The sequence below is a fragment of the Typopeltis vanoorti genome, chromosome 5 (genome assembly GCF_054136105.1).
Source record: "Typopeltis vanoorti isolate ZY-2024b chromosome 5, IOZ_Tvanoo_1.0, whole genome shotgun sequence".
Classification (NCBI taxonomy): Eukaryota; Metazoa; Arthropoda; class Arachnida; order Uropygi; family Thelyphonidae; genus Typopeltis; species Typopeltis vanoorti.
The window spans coordinates 47,858,007-47,875,197 of NC_143553.1; the positions used below are offsets into that span (position 1 = coordinate 47,858,007).

The following is a 17,191-nucleotide window of genomic DNA, read 5'->3' on the forward strand; positions in this document are numbered from 1 at the left end:
ACGTTACTGACAGGATGGGTGAAGCACAAGCGCTTTTCATATTCCTCTTTCTCTGTAATGAGTTATTTGGGAATGGGAGATTTGTGAGCAAATTAAGCTCGCCCTCTGAGGGCAGTAGTGTTAGCTATGATCAGTTGAGAGAAGAATAGCCTTCGGTCTTTTGTGTTTGTAGTAATCAGTCTCATTGTAATTGACAGCTTGCACGATTAGTGGGTTTGAATGTGAACTGGACTTCACGAAGAATTTTTCTGCAAGATCACGAAGAAGAGAGATGTATGGAGTGCCGGTTTCTCGGTGAATTTCTGATGAACCACGGTGCATCCAGGATCATCCTAAGGCATTTGTTTTGGACTCTCTGTAATTTTGAAATGTTTGATCTTGAAGAGAGTTTATAGTCCTTATAAGGACTGGCTTAAAGGGGCGAAGCAAGAATGCTTTTCATCTTCCCCGTTATCTGTAGAGGTCAGTGTAGGTATAAGGTGTTATTGAGCTATTAAAGCTCTGATCATGTCCGGAGGGTAACAGCAATAGCCGAGCCTCAGTTGGAACTTCATTGGCTACAGCATTGCCATCCATTACCCTCCAAGGGTATTGGATTGAATGAATCAATCCTCCTAGAGTTTATAAAAGGCTGAGGGTTATTATATATAATAGTTTATTTGAATTCAAGAAAGGTGTCTAAATTAATTTTCAGTGAGCTAAAAAAAAATATTTGAAAATTTGATAAGAAAAAGGCAAAACACAATTGCATATTTTAATACCAAATTTATTTTATAAAAGTGATCTCAAATTATTAAACTAAATATATCACAGCTAAATGTAATTCAGTTTTGAAATGCGAGCTATCTAAAACTTGGTTTCGTAATTCTCTATTTCTATTCAAGAGCGCGGAAGCGTAAGTCACTGAATTCCTCCCACCCACCCCCAGAGAAGAACTTTACATCATTGTTTGCAAAATAAAACAAATCAGAAGATTAGGTCGGTTTCACATTATATCCATAGTCAGTTTCCAACATCTTCCTTGACTTACCTTCGCTCTAATCCCTCCTCGGCATACTTTAAACTGTGCTATCAAAATACGCAGAGGAATACTATTTATTTACTCCGTCTCTTTGGAATGCCAATCGATTCTACTTTTGCAAAAGTGATTACAGAGAGGTTACAGTTCTGCAGTACCTCCTGGAGAATTCAATATTATGGAGATTCTGTTGCATTATGGATGATCTTTTATTTGATCCTAAAGTGGATTGTTTGCGAACAGATTTGCTCATGTCACTGCTCGCAAAACCCACTGCTTGTTTAAGTGATTCTAGTACGTTATGATGGAATATGCAACAGAAGTGGGTCATCGAATTTGGGAGCCATGAAGTATTCCCATTGCTAATTTAAGTAAATAATTATAATTGGGTACGATAAAGCTTTGAAATATCTTATTCTATATTAGAAGTACACGTTTCGTGTAGGAAAAATAATGTTCCTCATCAAAAAAAAAAAAAAAAGATTTAACATACTTGGACCGCACCACAAACGAAATAGGCGAGTGCTGGACACTTAAAAGTATCCAGCACTCGCCTATTTCGTTCTTGATGTAACCAACATCTACTATCTCCATAACATTATGTCATCTTTGACATTAAACGACTTTTTTTTTCATCCAATAAGGATGTGATTCTTGGACGAACGTTGTAAGCAAAACATATCTTCTCAATATGGATGGGATCCATTGCGATTATGGTTGTGCCTATGAAGGAAAAAAAAATATAGAACAGCCATTTCTTTTAATTGTACTTATTTCGTCAACTGAACTCAACAGATTTGGCAAGCTGTTTCCTGCTACCTTTATCAAATAAATATGGCGGATTCATAACATTCAACCCAGAACCAGTGTTGCGTATCGAATCCGGGTGCTGACCATGCTTCTCATGAAAGTAGCGAAGCAGAGTACTGTGTTTATTAATCACTGATGTAACTCTTAATACGATTCAAGTCTTGCTTGTTCTGGACTTAGTAAATGTGCCTTGATTCAAGTGTGAATATTGTCTATCATTCCAAAGATAACTGATCCTAAATTACATTCCAGAGAATTGTAGTCCATATGCCAACATGCATGAAGAATTGCTTTTTATCGGGATATTTTTAATTATTAAAACCTTTTCCAATGCAGTACTGATTTTCTAATATCCAAACTTGGAAGTTCTCATCTATTATAAAGCGATAGCTGAGGAAAATTATCAATATGTTATCTATTAAATCTTGAGGTTTAATTAAGCTAGCTTGGCTGCTTAACGTCTTTTCAACCTTCCTTCTGTTGCCAATAAATCGATTTCTTTATCAAATGCGACAACAAACACCCCGCGCGAATAAACTGTTTGCTTTCTGCTAGATAAACCATCAGAAAAGCAGTATTAAGCAAGCTTAGATTGAACATCCTTGGCCAACATTACTCAACAAAATTCCATCAGGTTGGAATTAAGAGTTGAAATTAATTGAATTAGAAACGTCGGGTTTGTTATTGCTATGTTTTAATTAATGTTTACTGAAGGACTGTAAATTATTTGAGTAACTGATGGCACAATTATACTAGCAAGCGTAGATGGAATGTCAAAAGCAAATTCTTTAAGATTTGTAACAATCTTAACTTAATTAATAGAATTTTTATTTCTTCTTATTGGCAAAGCGCTAAAGAAAATATTTTAGTTGGAGTAATGAAGTATGGTATTATGATTACAATGACCCCTACTTCAGTCTTATTTTTATAAGAATTGCTGCCTGGAATATTAAAAACGGTTTAGTTGAAATGACCACGTTCTATATCAACACAATTATCTTCTCCCAGAAATTACGGGAAGTTATTTTAATATTGGATTGTGTGCATTACAAGGCGCCATATATAATATTAATTACATATCGACGTGTATAACCAAGGCTTAGAGAATCTACTCTCGAGATCTTCACAACTGCCAATCAATGCGTATGCAGTTTCGTATTCATGAGCAGCTTAGTGTGTATATGTAATAACTATGAGTGAATCATCGTATGGCGTTTGAAACGCATCCGATAATAACGTCATAATATGTAACGATGCTATTGTTTTATATTGTACGCTAAGATGAGAACGTAAACACAAATAATGTGTTTAAGCAATTGATAAATTTATGTATTAAAAATAAAGGCTTTTAAGTGTTTGCTTAAGCAGATATTATTTGCTTAACTTTTTTTTTTTTTACAAGGCAAATACTTTGTTTTTAAAAACCACAAAAATATGAAAACTGATTTTCTTTTGTTTTCTTATAAAAGAGTTTGTGTTAGCATTAACTGTTAGGGGGCACTGCCTACGACAATTCTGAGGGCCATTAACTCCACAATGAAACATTACGATGTAACTGCGAATGGATGATAATGACGATTTCCATTACGTAAACCTTGCACGGTGTCGTCATGGTGACAAGATCAGAGTACTAAGACAACAAAAGGTACTGAGGTACGTTCAAGAAAAAAAAAAATTCAAGAGAGGTAACAGACATTAAACTGATTCGATAGAGATTAAGATCTTTCAAAGATTACGCAGTGAATTCTTTTCTTGACAGTTTCTTTAAAAGGACTGAATAATGCCCTTTTCCTCTACTATAGTATCCACCTGACACAATGAACAGGTTAGCATGAATACTCTGAGCAGTTAAGTCTAGGAAAAAGTGCTTCACAAAGAAAAAGGACACTTAATTAAATGTTAGCAAGCGAGTGGCATAGTTGCCACTGCCTTAGATTGAGTATCGATTAGTATCACTAATAAAGGAAAAAGAACTTGTCATGCACGAAACTTAGTAAGGCAATAAGTACATGAGATCAAAGCAACTATCTGCATTCCTATCTGTGCGTTAACATTATTTGATTACTATCAGCACGCGAAATAAATGCAGACAAATTCCGGATTAAAATGAAAATTCATTAGCAATTGCTTCAAGTATACCGCTTGAGGATCGATGGTAATTTTATTCTCATCTACTGAGTGTTTTGTGTACATAATTTCAATTTTTTGCTTTGTTTCAAATATAGTAGACTCGTTAAGTAAATTTAAATATAATGATTTAAAAGAGAAAGGTCATCATTAAATATCATGATCTTTCTCTTGGAGCATCGTCAACAATATCTACAGATTTGGATGCCTTTGCCAATTTTTCTTCTGCGATTGATTTGTAGGAAAAAATTACGCGATGTTAAAAAGGCCGTACGTCATTCACTTTCTTGGTATTGTGTATTTTCAAATATTCGCTCAAATGAAAGACAGGTAAACGTAATGTAAATTTCATGAGATGCTGATTGGGTGGTTACGGAATTCATATTTTACCTATTAGGTATACAAGCAATATTGTAGTTTTGATTTCGTCTGATTTTCAGCATTGAAATATTTCACTTTAAGTAGAATTACAACAGAAATATCTTAAAAACGCAAATCTGATATTCAGTGCAAATCTTTTTTAAAGAGCAACTCATGATCTTTTAAGCAAATCTTTTTAAAGAGCAATCTCATATTTCATGTTTTAATGAGGTACAGAAAGTGGTTTGCGCATGATCGAAAATCAAATTTCATTAATCTCTCAAATATCCTTGTCGATATTCAAATTGCCTAATCAGCAGACTCACTTAATGACGCTAGCGAGAAGGCAATACCTGATCTACTCAACTCATTAGCGAGAGATAGTTTGGCAGAAATAAGTTTAACGGGTTGATTAGTACATTTACAAATGTAAAATCCTTGATTCAGTTGGAATTATGTAAATTTATTATTTCGAGGCTCAGAATAGCGAAACAAAAGAGCACTATGTGGAAATATAGTAATGGTCCAGGATAATCACGAATACTCGCAGATGTGCGTTTTGTTTATATAAAAGTATTTTTGCATACTGGCATTCTGTGAATACTTTCTTTACAATTATTCGTAGTATATAATTTTGTATTGAAAATTTTATCGAAAGTTTGACTCAAAAGTCTAACCAAATTTCACTAAAATTGGTCCATTCAGATGTTAGCATACTTTATCAATACTTCATTACAGTCCTTATAAGGACTGGCTTAAAGGGGCCAAGCACGAATGCTTTTCATCTTCCCCGTTATCTGTAGAGGATAGTGTAGAGATAAGGTGTTATTGAGCTCTTAAAGCTCTGATAATGGCAGGAGGGTAACAGCAATAGCCGAGCCTCAGTTAGAGCTTCATTGGCTACAGCATTGCCATCCATTACCCTCCAAGGGTATTAATCACCGCATCTCACGGTCGATTCTATCGACCGTGAGATGTCCAACTTCATTATAAGACTTGTTTTGCTGATTATGTTTGAAATATTTTTAATATAAATTTTGGTGAATTGTAAAAATTCCAAAATATCATGTTTTTATCAAATTAATTTGATCATAAATTCCGCAAACTCAGTAGTAATTTTTAATATTTTAAATTGATAATATTTTGTTGATTCTCTAAGATTAATAGCAAGAGAATGTAGTTATCAATGCATTTTCTAATTACAAGAAAAAAAAAACTTATGAATTTCTATAGCGTCTCTAACGTAATATTTTTCTAATAAAGTGTCGAACACAAGTGCGTGAATTTGTTATCTTTTATTTTTTTTTTTTTATTGTTAAGAAAGTCTGGTTAGAGGAAGCAATTCTTTTCTTGCTAATTGAAAATAAAAATGCGCTTATTTAATTGAGAAAGTGCAGACTAATTAGATGACATGTAAATCGCTATCACTACATTTAACGTAGTCTATAGAAACGGTTGCTATCCAAAAAAGAGTACGTAGTTTTATTTAGCTATTTTTATTCGTAAATTTAACACGATTTGTGTGGCATTCTGCAGTACCTCTTTGTGCAACCCATTACTGGCGCATTTCTAGTAATATTTTTTAAAGCACCACCTGCACTATTCTTCGTTAATGATCTTGTGAAGCAAGAGGATTTCACAGGGCATTTAAATTCTTGTTTTGACGGAATTTAGCTGCCTTAAAGAGGATTTAGGTATTATTTAGAATCTCCATTTTGACTAATTAAATGTCAGTGGTGAAGAAACATTGAAAAACATTACCTTAAACTCACGAAAAAAAATAATAGTTCAAGAAAATCTAAAAGATATCCGCGTGTGACGCAGTGAATTATAGATGTAAAGGATGCTAAGAAAACCATTTTTATTTCATTGCCATCTGAGATGTCCTAGTATTGTATTACTTAAAAGACACGAACTCTATCCAAGAGTTTGTATCTTAAGCTTCAGAACAGTTCGTTTTCATTGGAACCAGACAAACGCTCTTATACTGCTTATTACATAATTTGAAAAAAGAAGTCATGCTGATTCCATTTGAGATCGGTTAATTTTTAAATAAATTTTAATGAGTCCTTAAATAAATGAATTCATTTATGAAAATAAAAGAGCCAAAAGGCTTCACTTCGGCGATGCAAAATTTATAAAACTCTAGTGGATATTAAACCCAGCATTATTCCAAAGCCGAATACAGAAACTATAAAAGCTTCGTATGAAATTTGACCAGAGAGCTTACGGGAATACACTCGCTGGTATTCACGAGTTGCCCTAGGTGGACCTTACAGGAGATATGCACGCTATGACAGCATTCATATATTCGCTTCCTATTGGTCCATTTTGATAAAGTTTCACTGGCCTGACAGCTGTATCAAACTGGTTGGTTTTCGTCAGAGACCAGGCAGAAACCTAAGAGAGCAAAAGGAAGGCGAAATTATTAAGACATTAAGAAAGACGAATATATGGACGCTGTCATACCGGGCATGTCTCCTACAAAGTCCGGCGAGTGTATTCCCGTAACTCTCTGGTCAAATTTCATACGAAACTTTTATAATTTATGTATTCGGCTTTGAAATAATGCTGGATTTGATATCCACTTGATTTTTATGAATGGCATTTATTTTTAACGTTGTGCGCAGTTTTACTTCTTTGTTAGTAAAATATATTTCTAGTGAATTCCCCCCCCCCCCCCCCCCCCATGAGTGGAATTCTTGTTCCCGTTTGCTGAGAGGCGTTGCATATAACTCACTTTTTCTCGAAATCAGTTTACCTTAACTGGAATCATATATAAGGTTCATCTCTTATCAATATGAAAAAAAATCCCTTTATAAACTATGACACTGCGTCAGGAACGAAGGAAACTCCTTAGTGTGTTCAGAACTACAATACTCATCTATTTTGAGAGTCTGAACTAGAAGTGAAACTGGGCGCTCAGAGTTAATTCAGTTGTAAACGCTTTTATCGATCTTTAATGTTCTGTTCGATTTTAAAATCGAAGCATAAATTCAACATTTAACCTTGAAAATAATCGGTTTATTAGTAAAATTAGCCTGGTGTCTAGTTTTAATACAATATCAAATTGAAAATGAAGACGTTTCCTTATAAACGGTTTCATGATAAATATTGATACGTTACTCCATTTTAATAATAATAATTTAAGATATTATTTGAATTTTTTGGGCATTCGGCTCGTTTCATTCTGTGATCACAGGTTGACTACACGTAGATCAGTACAAGTAAAATACAGCAGTACAAAGTTTACATTTTCCCGTAAAATTCGTGAATCTTTGAAGCTAAAACCCTTCTTAGTCATCCTACTTCTTACGTTACAGTCTTTCTGTATTTAAATTGTTTAACTAGCTTCCTTTTCTTTCAGGTAGCGGAAAGAAAGGAAAAAAATTCTCCAGGAAGTCACATTGGAAATTCCGAGACAGACGCCACAACAAAATTTCATTTATATTCGACAGCGCCATCTGTATTCCAAGTATAATTCGCTGCTGTCTTAAAACGTAAATTTTTGACCGCATGGAATGAATAATTTAGCATTTTTAAAGTATACATTCGTCTGGAATAACTCTCTCTCCCACACACACAGTTGGAAAGCACAGCGTTTTGCTATGTGGATTGCAGAAGACTTCGTGCACGTCTTTTGTATTCATGAAAGCAACCCAGCATATATTGTATTTGCAATCTTTCATGACTTCCAACAGTTAAACACTGATATTGAAACACAAATAAAATATGTTCACGTTTCCAGATATTAATTCCATCTCATAAATAAAAATTAGACGCACAAACAATATTTTATTTATTTCTTCTTTAATAATACTAAGATAGTGTAGGATAGTCATATATAATATAAGTAAAAAGCCATCCTTTTTATATTCCAACGTCTAAATTCTATCACGTTACACTTAAAGGAATCTTAAATTTAATCTATGGGTTAATATCTTGTTAAATGTAAAGCATATTTTAAGTATTAATCATCCTCATCTCTGTCATAATTCTTGTTTTGTATTACATTTATTAGGTTATAATTAGTTTACTGTCTACATTAAATAAATTGCATAGACGAATATATTAAAAATGCACGTGGAAACAATGGTTTTCTCTATGAATTATCACCACTGCTGCAGGAAACAAACTCGATTTAATTGTCACAAATATTTCTGCATCATTTAAATCACTTTGAATCATATATCAGCACAACGGTAACGATATTACAGGATATTTTTCTGAATCGTTAGGAATCCAACGAAAACTGACATTTATTACTAATTATATGAAGAGCCAAAGGCTTCAATTCGGCGACATAAACTTATTTAAGTTAAGGGATATTACATCCCGTATTGTTTCATAGCCGAATAAGAAACTATATAAAGTTCGGCGAGTCCAAGCGTAAGCAAATACCTGGATAGTGCAACACGTAGTCCCTCTAGTAGTGCAACACTGGGGCAACTCATAGTAAGGGTGGATCAAGATCCGATCACTATTCTTGGTATTTACCCATAATGTGAACTTAGCTCCTAGGAGCTGTGTTACTGTTCTACATTATGAGAGAAGGTCACTACCCAGACCGGTTTCAACATTTATTGAGGTCTCATCAGTGAGTAGGTAGACCTAAATAATACCAAGTTTGTAGCGAACAGATCTCATAGTAGCGTATATGTAAGTTCTGTTTGCTACAAACTTGGTATTTTTAGGTCTACCTACTCACTGATGAGACCTCGATAAAGGTTGAAACCGGTCTGGGTAGTGACCTTCTCTCACTCATAATGTAGAACAGTAATACAGCTCCTAGGAGCTGGGTTTCACATTATGTGGAAATATCAAGAATAGTGATCGGAGCTTGCCCCACCCTTACCATGAGTTGCCTCAGTGTTGCACTCCCTAAAGGGTCAATTGTAACACTCCAGGTATTTGCTTACGCTTGGACTCGCCGAACTTTATATATTTACTATATTCGGCATGAAACTCTGAGTTTCTTGTTCGGCTAAGAAACAATATGGGATGCAATATCCCTTAACTTAAATAAATTGACATTTATTGTTTATGTATGCCAACAAAGTTTATAAAATCTTTCTCTTTTGTGTTTACCGAATCTTTAGTTTCTATAATCTTAATTTAGCAGGATAGTGTGGTTAAACTCATTGGAATACTTTTGTTTTGAGAGTTGAATTATTCCCTCCCCCGTCGTTTTTTTTTTTTTTTTAATCCCTGTTTGCAAAATGTTTCCAGAGGAGAAACCATATCTCTGCACGAGACTGGCTTACTCACTATAATTGAAAAAAATACTTTTTTTTTTTACTCTTTAATAATTTATTAAAGTGATTTAAAACATCGTTTATTTTCTCTATAAATAAACATTATTTGAAGTGATATTTTAATTTAGTATATTTGTTGTCACTGGGCTATTTCAGAGCACTCCAGCTCCATTATGTCAACCTACTTCAGCAATTCACATATCTTTCTGTTTACACACACAAATAAGCCTGTCATAGTCAAGGTCACATGAGCTTCCACTTACGATGCATATAAAACAATCTTTTATACAAGCATCAAATAAAAAGCCCGGTATTATGCTAATTATGAATAAAAATTATTACCTATTGAAGTCAAGCATTCTCACAATATTTCTATTAGTTTTATTAACAAATCAATTAGTTTTTAATAATCTATATTAATGATGTTAGTCATTATTCTGGGATTAGCATGAGGAAACAAGACTTCACTTCTGATTAATACATAGAAACTTGATATTGTGCTTAGACTTTCGAAGGAGTGGATTCAATGAGCCATTTAAGATACTCGAAGAATGTGGTGTTATTCATAAAAAAGCTCTCCTGTTTGACAGCGTTGAGTGATGAGAGAAAAGAAGAAGGCTCTTTGTTAAGACAATGCTAGTCTGTCTCCGAACGATGTGGAAAGAAACGAAACCAGTTCTGGGACAGTTTTAAAAACCAATGATAAAGACAGGATCGGATAATATACTTCACAAGTAGAGAATCTTCAAAAGCCACCGGCTTTCTTAAGATGTGATGAGTCCGGTTTTGTGGAAACCAAACTAATAGAGGTTTTAGGGGATATTTTGAATAAAAGAAATACAGTAAAATGGAAATAACTTCGACTAAATATTGTTACTTATTGTATATTACTTGAAATAACTTCAAACGATTCTAGTGATCCTTTCAAGTCTCATCTCAATTTTGATTTCGATCAGTTTTGGGTGGTAAAATGATAAACAATTATTATTACACAAAAGTGAATTAGAAAACGACCTTTTATGAGTGTTTACAATCATTTTCATGATAAATGTTTGTACGAGCGCACTGAATGTTGCGTCAGAAGACGCCTCTCAACTCCTTTTTTTAAAGCCTTTGTGATTTCTCAACCAATCTATAAAATTCATTTGCTGTCTCTCTTGAAATCATATTTACAAATTCTACACCTTCTCTCTTCTATGATATAACTTTCCTAACAGAAGCATTTATCTTTGCCATAGTAACATCTTGGAAAGTCAGGAAACTAATTATAACTAATTGATAATACATGCCGCCATTTTCCAATGTAAAACAAAAAAACAAAAAAAAAACCTCGAGACAAATACCACATGACCATATCTACAAAATCATTCGTTCCCCACAGAGTTATCCTTTTAATGTATACTTGTTCCATTAATCTTCGAGTGAGTAAGTTTTGGAATCTCTTATTTCATTCCAACAATTTCTAAAGATGTCGGTTTGTTGGCATCACCATAATCTCACTTACCTTTTTTTTGGGGGGGGGGGGAAGCTATGTTATTCGCTTTTTTTTTTTTTTTTTTTTTTTTTTTTTTTTTAATAACAACGTTGACATCCATGCCAAACTATCCAGAGGATGAAATCGATCCAAACTAGACACGAGTGCCAGACACCCACCATAAAATGTCACGGTGTGTTATTTACAGAACAGTTCGTAATTCACTGTGTAATATAAGGGTAGAGATGTGGGCCTCCGTGGCTGGCTTCCAAATTTAAGTGCGGTTTTTAAAGTTCTCAAGTCACTTCTAATATGCTTTAACAATTTCTTTGCAGAAAGTTTGAATAGAGTGGAAATAAAGACCCTCACATTCCATCACGTCATTTTTGACACGATCTTAGTACATCAAAATCTGAAGAACCGAAAAATTAGTCTGACCAAGGAAATATAGTCAAGTCTCGGAGATAACCCTAATCAGCAGCGTTGCTGAAGTACACGAGGTTGTCAAAGGCTAAGAAAAAGAGAGAAGGGCGTTTCAGTACGATGAGAACTCCCATAAGGTTATGATATTAATTACCAAACGTGGGGGGGGGGGGTCACCTGAATACTACTCGGAAAGAGTAATTTCCCTAAAGGATTGTTGGATATTCTGGTTGGTAGATAAACAATTTGCTTCAGATTATTGCAAAATACCTTACAATCTTTTCAAGTTTGGAATTGGGGAAAAAAAAGGAGTCAGAGTTGGGGACATTAAAGTCATTAAGGAACATGACGTCACTGTTCAGGTAGTTGGATTGTAGGATAAGTTTAAAGGACAAGAAGTCAAACAGCTTTGAATGATTTTCAGAATTAGAGAGACAAAACGAAGGTACAGTGATGTAAAAAGAACAATCTTAATCCACAGAAGGTCAAGAAATGGAACTTAAAGCTTGGACATATTCTGGCAATGAATCTTATAAAAGTACACGATATTTGTTGTTAAAACGTAACGATGAAATAGTATGAAGAGATAAGCACCGTAGAAATTCATTTGACGAGAATTGAAATATGTAAGTGACACCACTGACAACAGTTGTCTGAGCATGTCACTATCCAACGATTTAGTACTTTCTTTTTCTCTCTCTCTGACACATCACATTTGAGGAAATAGAACTGCAAAGTGTGATAACTCCGTAAATTTTTAGTTTTTCATTATCGGAGAGAAGCGTTAGCAAAATCTAACACACGTCATCAAGTTTTCCAAGTCGAAATTCAAAATATTTCAATTTAGCTATCGTTTAAACGCTCTTGGCAGAAATTCGTTCTATTTATTGACATCCAGTTGTGCATTAACGACTGTCAATCATATGTCATACCATAAAATGCACGCACTGCGACTCTATCGATTAAATGGCAGTGCTTGAGAGTTATTTAAATGTGTAAAATAAGTCAGAATCATGCATCAACATAAAAAATAAACTGTTTCGAAGGGGTGTCACAGAAATCAGAACTAAAGCAAAAAAAAAGGATGGTTTCGACTGCTTTAATTTTAAAAATTAAAATAAGGACAATTGCGTGCTTTTTTTCTTATTAGAATGCCCTCTGGAAGAGATCCGTAGCGCCTTTGAAGACTGCACTGTAATACACAATGTGCTATCTTCGATTGCAATAGAGAGGATCAGAATAAATAATAGCATTGGTATTGAAAACCTAAGCATTAGTGGTGACACCTGTCGGACAAAAGAAATTATGAATATATATATAAATAACAGGAATATATTTTCTCCATTTATTTATAAAGAAAACGGCCGTTATATTTTCATTTCTTAAGAAATGTCTTATAAAATTCTAGGATTACGCTATAAATTACAATTTATAGCTTCGAAATAATATAAAAGTCGCCACTATTTACGCTTAATCACTAACAGATGAAATAGTGTGGCATTTTATTTACATAAATTAGTACACAAAATTCATCTCATTGCTTCAGGGTATGCTGAAATCTCGTGGCTTTGATTGTTTACGTGCTAAGATAGTTTATAGAAATGGAAGGATGATACAGATGTATTGATGGTATAAAATTATATCTGTAACCACTATCATTTATATTTGTTTTTAAATCCTCGAATAGCCATGAAGAATACGAAATTACTCGAGTCCAGGGTGTCTTATTTTGAAGTGTTTATTGCATTTCTTTTTCTAATAAAAACGCGAACAGGTTCCATTTGTTCAATCGAAATACGTCTTTAGAAAAACAATATATTAAATTACTGGTTGAAACTTTGTTCAAAAGCTTTTTTTTAGGTTTTTTTTTTTTTTTTTTTAAATTGAAACGTAAACAAATGGGAAGCCTTTAGTTTCTCTTCACTTTTTTTAATTTAACAGTAAGTAAATTACAAATGGAAGTTTTTGAAAACCCAAACTTGATGGAAAAGTAGTGTTAGGAAAACAAATAGGAGTTTTTATTTTTTTCTGGAGTTTTTTTTTTTTTTTTTGTTGTTGTTGTGTGCTCACGGAAACTTCAATAGCATCGACAAATATCGAATGACATTCTAAAATGAACATCCAGTGACATTAAGAAGAACGTGAAACCTATTTGTATAAACTCAGTTTTTAATATAAACTTGGAAATATTTTCTTTAGGTAATTAATTCTCAGTAAATGATCGAGTTTGGTAATCACCTATATAAGACATTTTTCAGTAATTTCTTCATATAAATGTCCAACACTGAATGAGGGAGAGAAAGAACTTCTCTTTCTCTCCCTCATATTGCTGTGAAAGAGCTTCCTCCAATTCAAACTATTTTTTTTCCTAATCGTAACTCTCTAAATTTTTTAAACAATGCTGAAAGATCCCATGTGTTCATTAACATCATGATTATAACTAATAAAAATGAATGAAATAAATTAAAATTGGTAAATTAATAATTTAATTGTCAGTATATTCTTGTGTTGTATACGCAGTAACTGTTACAAAACACACACAGCAACAATACTTGTTAACCTTCATCAGCCATTGGCTAGTTGGATTTCACGAATTTCATGTATGAAGTCCGTGAAATAAAAGTGTGCGCGTGGCAGCTATCAGAGTGAATCATAAAAACAAGCTTTATTCAAAACAATAAAATTAATGGATACTAGAATCCTGCGATTTGCAGAATTTATACGGTTTATATTTTAGATGAACACCAAATAAACATAAATGCGCTTAACAAAAATACGTAGTAAAATGCGTCTATGCCTTATTATTCATAAGGATATCAAAATAAACTTAACACACACACACAGATTTTGTAACTGAATCGAGAATAATGCAAAAATTGTTTTTAGTAATAAACTATCAGGAGACTCACCTAGAGCATTGCAGATCACTTTTCGGAAGAAACATCCGCAGATAACTATTGAACAAAAATTTTAATAAAACGTTGCAATCCGAAATATAAAAATATAAAAGATATTTCCACCTATTCTGATGATTGGAAACATTTCAGTCGCTACATTAGGAATGGATAATGCTGTTCGTTATAGCAGCGTTTGTTATAACCGTTATTGAGAACGTGATTATTGCAAAACATTCCTTTTGCCTGAACGTGCCTATTTCGAAATTGTGCCTTACTGTGTTCTGTGCATTGCGCTTCGTTTCCTGGTAACGTATAATAAGAAAGGGAACAAAAGGGACATTCAGTATTTTTTTTTTCATCCTCTGCGAATGTCAAATAATCATTAGACTCACTGTGATAAACAACTTCCAGTTTCGACACAAACGATACGAACTAAAACATAAAATCAGCAGGACAACATACGGTAATCACGTGACATTTTTTTTCTTGCCCGATGTTAATCAGCAGATGGTGTACGAACGTTGCCATAGTAATGATGCAGAGAACCATTTATGAAACAGATGTGCCAACTGTGCATTTTTTTTGTGTGTGTCTGCTACAATTCCATTGGATATTTGCTGAAAAACACGTTCGCAAATACCAAGTAATAAAACTCAAACCCGTGAAAGCTTTCGTAATTTTCTATCACTATTTATAATGTATGCGACTTGATTCTAAGTCCCTTACACTTGTATTTTCTTCTTCACTCAGTTAAGATCGGTTGTTTAGAGACTTGAGAATTTTCTTACATAGTGAAGAATGCAGACTATTTTTAGATATCGGACCAACTTTCAGTAATCATACTTTTTTTTTTATTTATAAATTCGTAGTCAAAATGTAACAATTATGGAATTCTCGAAGACAGTGTGCCGAGATGTTGTTAGAGATCTCGAACATTTATACAATTTTAGAACATAAAATATTAATGTTTTATTTTATTTTATGGAAACCAAACAGGCGAAGGGTAAACATAACACGCTAGTACCTTGTATGGACAAGGGATTACATTACAGCGGAACCCTACTTCAAAAACCAAACAGCATACTTTTTTTACATGCTGTGTTTACGTCTGTCTGCAATAGGGACTCCATAGTACTAGTCAATAGAACCATTCCACTCACAAACATCAATCGCGTTGTGAATTCGCCTGCACAGTCTCGATCTATCAACTATTAATATGTGAAGTTATACTTGATATATTTACAACTGAATTATAATTAGATAATAACTTGTTTGGATCTTTCCTGCAGCTATCATGATACAGTGTTATACAAATCCCATTCCAGCCGCAAGATTTATTTTCTCTAAGACATAACACACTCCTTAAGTTTACACTGTACCTTATAGTATAAAGGCGATAAAGGCTAAAGAAATAAACCCAACCATTCAAAAAAATAAATAAATAAAATAACGCCTTTGCCATCAACTTTTGAAGTACGCATTGTTTAAAAAAGGCCAAATGTAAAAGGAATGACAATAGCGCCACTAGTGTACAGTGGAGAAATCGAGAAACACTTTATATACAGGAGTGGGTTGGTTTTAGTATGCTACTCGTCTCAAGTTTCTTCACAAATTTTAATTTCTTTTCGTTGGTCTGAGAAACTGTGCCTGTTTGTGTGCACAGTAACTTGTGACAGTATCACGAAGGAGTTTTATATTATGTTAAATCACCTGGTACTAAAAGTTGCTGTCGAAATGGCCGCGGTGTTCAGCGAATGATTCCAGACGGCGAACGATGCACCGTACCAATAAAGGTGACGATTTTTTTTTTTTTTCGTTTTCTTTTCAGAAAATTTGCAGGACCAATCGAATTCTGGGAATTGAATTTCGCAGGCTGGAAAAGAAAGAATTGTATTACCTTCATCGTACGACACCTTTGAACTTTCTTTTATATTTTCTTTGGCGACTCCTGGAGTTCTGCCCAACTAAACCAGTCACCACTTGTCACTCCACTTTTTTCCCTAACGAGATTTCAGTTTCACTTTTCTTTATGTAAGGAGTTCGGTGAAAGATAATCCGTTTAATTTTAAGGGATCAGTAAATAGCGGCGTTTAATGTCATTATTAACTCTACAATAAATACACGTTTCAAGGACCGAAAAAGCGCACGTGCCGATATTTTCCTGCTTTCAGATGTGTAGCTAAGATAAAAAAAAACAACAAAAAGTATGGAAATGATCCCAGACAACCGTAAGACTATTTTCTTATAGCATTCTTGTATTGGAGGATGGTCTTTATTGCTGGAATGAATTCTAAGCCGTTTCATACTTATATTTGTGAATGTCGGCGGAAGATGATTTTCAACGCTAGATGTGACACCACTAAGACGCTTATTGGAGGACTAAAGTGGCTCGATATAATGTTGCATGTTGGGTCTCTAGAGCAGGCTTCGCGGATAGATGGCGCTATTAAGAGTTCTTTACTGCTGTCTTGTATTCCTTCAAAAATGCAAAATAACTCGCCTTCAGTAATTCAATAAACACGAGACAATTTTGGGTTGTTCATTATTATTACGAAGGGAGGGGGAAAAAACAAAATCATTTCTTCGGGGACACTGAATTGAGTTAACTTCGGTCTGATTGTTGATTTTTCATTTTCTGCTCTGATAGGAAAAATACTTCTAAGACGAAGCGCGAGAACTTTTGTTTTTCGTTTTTAATCTCAGTGATATCTACTTCGGAAATTAAAATTCAGGTTTTCTTTTCCAAGCGTGTAGAAATCCAAAGAAATGTGCATATAATCAATTACGCAAATGATCCAAACGATGTTAAACTGTCTCTAAAAATAAG

General features: G+C 33.9%; 1 long non-coding RNA gene across 1 annotated transcript in view; it reads right to left on the reverse strand.

Annotated features, from left to right (window-relative positions):
• LOC150106364 (uncharacterized) overlaps positions 1–14,512 on the reverse strand; it is a 260,534-nt gene extending 246,022 nt beyond the window's left edge. Inside the window, exon 1 of the long non-coding RNA XR_016548304.1 lies at positions 14,377–14,512. This is a non-coding gene — a long non-coding RNA (uncharacterized LOC150106364). The remainder of the gene's footprint in view (positions 1–14,376) is intronic.
• Positions 14,513–17,191: the final 2,679 nt, after the last annotated feature.